The sequence below is a fragment of the Caretta caretta genome, chromosome 14 (genome assembly GCF_965140235.1).
Source record: "Caretta caretta isolate rCarCar2 chromosome 14, rCarCar1.hap1, whole genome shotgun sequence".
NCBI classification, from domain to species: domain Eukaryota; kingdom Metazoa; phylum Chordata; order Testudines; family Cheloniidae; genus Caretta; species Caretta caretta.
Window position 1 is genome coordinate 37,262,788 of NC_134219.1, and position 5,562 is coordinate 37,268,349.

The 5,562-nt window shown below is 38.2% G+C and overlaps 1 pseudogene; it reads left to right on the forward strand.

Annotated features, from left to right (window-relative positions):
• Nucleotides 1-610: 610 nt before the first annotated feature.
• LOC125629782 (olfactory receptor 6F1-like) lies at nt 611-4,410 on the forward strand (annotated as a pseudogene).
• The last annotated feature ends 1,152 nt before the right edge of the window (nt 4,411-5,562 follow it).

The window sequence follows — 5,562 nt, forward strand, 5'->3', positions numbered from 1 at the left end:
CCAATCCAAATCGAATCCTTCCAAGCCTAGTCATGACGTCTGTTCCTTGGTTGTTAGAGTTTGATCCTGGGCAAAATGTAAAATCAGTTTTAATGTTCGATACAAAGGGGGAGATTATCAAAAGGATTTTCAGTGGGAGTTGGGCCACAGAATTGCCCTCTTTGCCTCTGAAAATCTTCACCAAAGACAAAAATCATGATCCTGGGCTCAGAAGAAGACACATAAATAACCCCAGTGTTCGAAAGCTGTGTGTTGGGAAGGGTAGCAGAGTTTTGACATGAGTTGGAGAATGGAAAGTGAGGGAGGATCTAGGAGAAAAGATTAGGAGTTCAAGTTTGGCAATGTTGTGCTGGAACTAGAGATTATGATTCTCTGCCTTCGAATATACCAATGTAAAATGTTGATCCCCTTCCCTTGCCCTCTTTCTTGACAAACTCTAGTTGTAAGTAGTAGCTGATTGAGGCTTAGGGAGATAGGGGAGGTGGTAATAATTATTCAGGCATTAGGAATCTGACTTGAACATTTAAGGAACATGCAATAATGCATTTTAACTGTTTAACTCCATGAACATCTCTTGTGACCTACAGAATTCAAGACTGGGGTAGAGATGGAAAACTGATTTGGTGTGTTGGTTTTCATCCTCTGAGTCCTGGATTTCCCTGTTGCTGCTATTTGCATACAGAAAGAAGTGTCCACTCCCATGGATGATGAGATTGTTTCTCATCAGGAGGACTGAGAAGAACAGAATTCAATAAAAAGTATGCTTTGTTTCTCCAGATGTTTAGAAAATCTGTGGAAAATGAATTTGGTCACTGTGTGGGGTGGGGTAAAATTTTCAACAGCAGCTATGGGCCAGATTTTTAAAGGTATTTAGGCACCTCGTGGGATTTTCAAAAGCATTTAGGTGGCTAAAACCCACTCAAATCCACTAGTACCTCAGGAGGATGTTAAACAGAGGCTACTAAGATTAGACATTTTTAAATCAGCAGATCCAGATAACCCGCATCCAGGAGTTTTAAAAATGCTAGCTGAGGAGCTCACTGGGCCTTTACTGTTGAAACGCTGGAAGAAAGCTAATGTTGTGCCAATATTTAAAAAGGTTAAATGGGAGGACCAAGGTAATTATAGTCCTGTCAGCCTGATATTGATTCCAGGCAAGATAATGGAGTGGCTGATAAGGGACTCAATTAATAAAGAAATAAAGTAATATAATTAATGTCATTTAACATGGGTTTATGGTAAATAGATCCTGTCAAACAAACTTGGTATCATTTCTGATGACATTACAATTGTGATTGATAAAGGTAATAGGGTTGATATAATAGACTTGTCTACGGCATTTGACTTGGTATTGCATGACATTTTGACTAAACAACTAGAAGGATACAAAAATAACATGGCACACAATACATGGACTAAAAGTTGGCTAACTGTTAGGTCTCAAAATGTAATTGTAAAAGGGATTGCAGATGACATCAAAATGAGGAAGTAGTTAATAATGAAGGGGATAGGGTTACAGAGCGATCTGGATCGCTTGGTAAGCTGGACGCAAGCAAGCAATATGATTTTACGATGACTAAATGTGAATGTATACATCTACAAACAAAGAATGTCGGACATACTTACAGGATGGGGAACTCTATCATGGGAAACAGTGATTCTGAAAAAGATTTGGCGTTCATGGTGGATAATCAGCTGAACATGAGCTCCCAGTGTGATGCTGTGCCAAAAGGACTAATGCAATTCTTGGATGCATAAACAGGAAAAAGACTATGTCCAGTTCTCGTGTCAACAATTCAAAAAGGATGTTGATCAATTGGAGAGGGTTCAGAAAAGAGCCATGAGAATATTAAAAGTTTAGGAAGCATGCCTTATAGTGACAGACTCAAGGAACTCAATTTATTTAGCTTAACAAAAAGAAGGTTAAGGGGTGAATTAACCACGGTCTATAAATTCCTTCATGGGGAAAACATATTTAATAATGGTCTCTTCAGTCTAGCATAGAAAGGTATAACAGCATTCAATGGCTGGAAGTTTAAGCTAGGCAAAATCAGACTGGAAATAAGGCGTATAGTGAGAGTAATTAACTTTGGGAGCAATTTAGTAATGGTCATGGTGGATTCTCCATCACTGAGAATTTTTCAATCAAGATTGGATGTTTTTCTAAAAGATCTCCTCTACAAATTATTTGGGAGAAGGTCTATGTCCCGTGTTATACAGAAGGTCAGACTAGATGATCACAATGGTCCCTTCTGGCTTTGGAATCTATGAATCAATGAAATCAATGAGTTTAGGTGCCTTGGTGTTTTTGAAAATCCCACTACATGACTAAATACCTTTTAAAATCTGGCACTGGGTGACTTGAGAGCCTAAATCCAATTTTCAAAAGAGCTTTACTCTTTCAGAGCCAAATTTTCAAAAGTATGAAGATGTCTAAAGCTTCAGACAGATGCTTAGTGGGATTTTCAAAAACACCTAACCAGATTAGGTGCCTAACCTGCATAAGCATTTTTGTCAATCTGTACCATTGACTGCTCCTGAGCAACTAACATGATTTTGTAATGGGATTTAAGCTTCTATATCATTTAGGCACCCTTGAAAATTGTACCTGTGATGTCTAACAATCCATGTAACAAAGCTTCCCCTGAATTATGATCTCTTGTATCTTGACAGATGGGGCCTGTGACTGGAATAGAGAAGGAAAACCAGTCCAGGATACAGGAATTTATCCTCCTGGGATTCGCCGGCAGTCAATATTTGCAGATCTCTCTTTTTGTGGTGTTTACCATGATGTACGTCCTGACAGTTGAGGAAATGTTGCCATCATAGTCCTAGTGAGGGCCAGCCATCAACTCCACACCCCCATGTACTTCTTCCTTTGCAAACTCTCCTTGCTGGAGATATGATACACCACAGCCTGTGTCCCCAAGACCATTGCGATTTTCCTGGGGAAAAGCAGAACCGTCCCCTTTAGTAGCTGCATCCTGCAGATGGACTTCATTTTCTCCCTGGGCTGCACAGAATATTTCCTCTTCTCTGCCATGGCCCATGACTGCTATCTGGCTATTTGCTACCCATTGCACTATAGCACCATCACGAACAGCATCTTGTCTGCTCAGCTGGCCTTGGCTCCTGGGTGTGCAGTTTCCTGGCTATTTCTATCCTAGAATCTCTGATAGTTAGGTTGTCCTCATTTCTTCTGCAGCATAGATTCCCTAATCAATCTCTCCTGCACAGACACCTACATGATTGAGATGGCAGCTTTTATCATCTCGATCATCGTCATCCTGGGATTATGTTCAATAACTCTGGTCTCGTACATTTACATCATCTCCACCATACTGAGAATCCCGTCAGCCCAAGGCTGGCAAAAGGCCTTTTCCACTTGCTCTGCCCATCTCACTCTTGTGACTATATGGTACAGCTCCACCATCTTCCTGTATGTCAGGCCTTCCAAACAGAACGCCTTGGACATGAACAAGACGGTCAACACTTTGAATACTATTGTAACTCCACTGTTAAACCCCTTCATTGACAGTCTGAGAAACAAAGAGGTGAAGGTGGCTTTATGGAAGGTATTCAGTGGGACATGAAGTTGTTTTTGAATGGCTTAGATGTTAGTGGGTCTGATTCTCAGTCTGTGCTCATTTTCCCTTTGGTAGCAACTATCCTTGTTGTTTTCTTTTAATCCTGGTTCCAATTTTACATTTACACCTTTTATATTTGGGTAAAATTTTCAGAAGTGCCTAAGGGCCAGATTTGCAAAGGAATTTAGGCACCTAAAGATTCAGATAGGCCCCTAAATACCATGAAATATCTGGCTTCTAGGAGCCTAATTTTTATTGAAAAATCTACAGGACGTGAGCTCCTAAGGGCCATATTTTCTAAGGTATTTAGGTGTCTAAAGATGCAGATAGTTGTTTAGTGGGCTTTTCAAAAGCACTTTAGCAGATGAGGCACCAAAATCCCATTGATTTCAGTGGTAGCTACAAATACTTTTGAAAATCTGTCCCTTAAAATCTCTCGAGAGGTCTCATCAACAGCCAATTGACATCAATGATCATCTTTCAACTGAATTAAATGGCCTTTAGATCAGGACCTATGTGGACATTACTTTTAGCACTTCACATTTTGGCCCCCATCCTGAGATCCTTACTCAAGTGCTAAATTATATTACTTTGAGTAGTCCACTTGACTCTAATGGGAATACTCACACTAGGAAAGAAAGCTTGTGCATAAAGCATGTGCAGGATCAAGACCTTAGTGACACTGGATCTCCACTCAGAAGTTTGTCCTAAGTTTAAATTTGTAGCAACTCCAGAGTTTTCATTATCTGTGATGTATAACTGGTTGGCTAACTCACACAACATTGTGTCTTTTCCCTGATTCAATAGCTGAAAAATAATTAAACAGCAGACTAAAGAACAACTTGCAGGAAATAAAGAATGATGAACAACATTGGTGGATTTTTTTTTGTAATTAGTGAAGAATTTCAAAAAATCAAACTTATTTCCCTTTTTAAGGGTTCTAAGTTTGGGGGTCCTACATGTTGGTAAATGGAAACAAGTCAATAGGGTTTTTTATAAAGTTTTCCTTTTAAATGTTGTCCAAAAATGAAATGAAAAATTTAATTAAAAAAAGAAAACAAAAATTCACTAAATCAACAGGTCTTTACAAAAATGTTCATTTTTTTCAACAAAAATAAATTACAAGGGAGAAGTTCAATTAATGCTGATCAATATGTTTTCACAGAGTGTTTTTTGTCAAATGAACTTGATTTAACTGTGACATTTCTGACTGATAAAGGCAATGGTGTTGATGTAATAGACTTGCATTTTTCTAAAGGTTTGATTCAGGGTAACATCACATTATTTAAAAAAAAATAACACAACACAAAAACAATAGTAAATTGATTAAAAACTGGCTAACTGATAGTTCTCAAAATTGATGGGAACTGTTGATTTTAATGGGTGATAGACACCTAGATGCTTTTGAGAATCCCACTAGGTTCCTAAATACCTTTACATATCTTGCCCTTGATGCCTGACTTATTTGTATTTTTGTATATTTGTATCTAGACCAGTTTTATCATCAGAGTGTAAATAAACTTTAACTTTTACCTTTGTATCCCCCTACCTTTTGGAAAGTGTTTTACTTATTAAGGCTGGGGATTTCAAAGGAGTGTAAAGACGTAGGCTGGGTTTACCAAAGGAACCTGAGAGATTCATTGTAGAGGAAATTCCAATATTTTGAAATTGGTTTTTATCCCAAATCTGGATGAAAATTTAAAATGTGGAGATTTTTTGTGGAATGAAACGTTCCAAAAAACCCCCTCAGAAATGGCAAAACATCCATTTTGATCCAAACCAGTGCAGTCAGAACCTGGAACGCCCGTTCCATAGTAATTTCCAAAGTTTCATCTTTTGATTATTACCCTGAATCATAATAATAAAATAAACATTTCAGAACTTTTTCCAGACCAGAATTCTGACATTTCATGTAGGAAAAAATAGAGAAGACAGTTTGCCTGCCTACCTGGCTTCCTTTAAAAAAATTTAATGG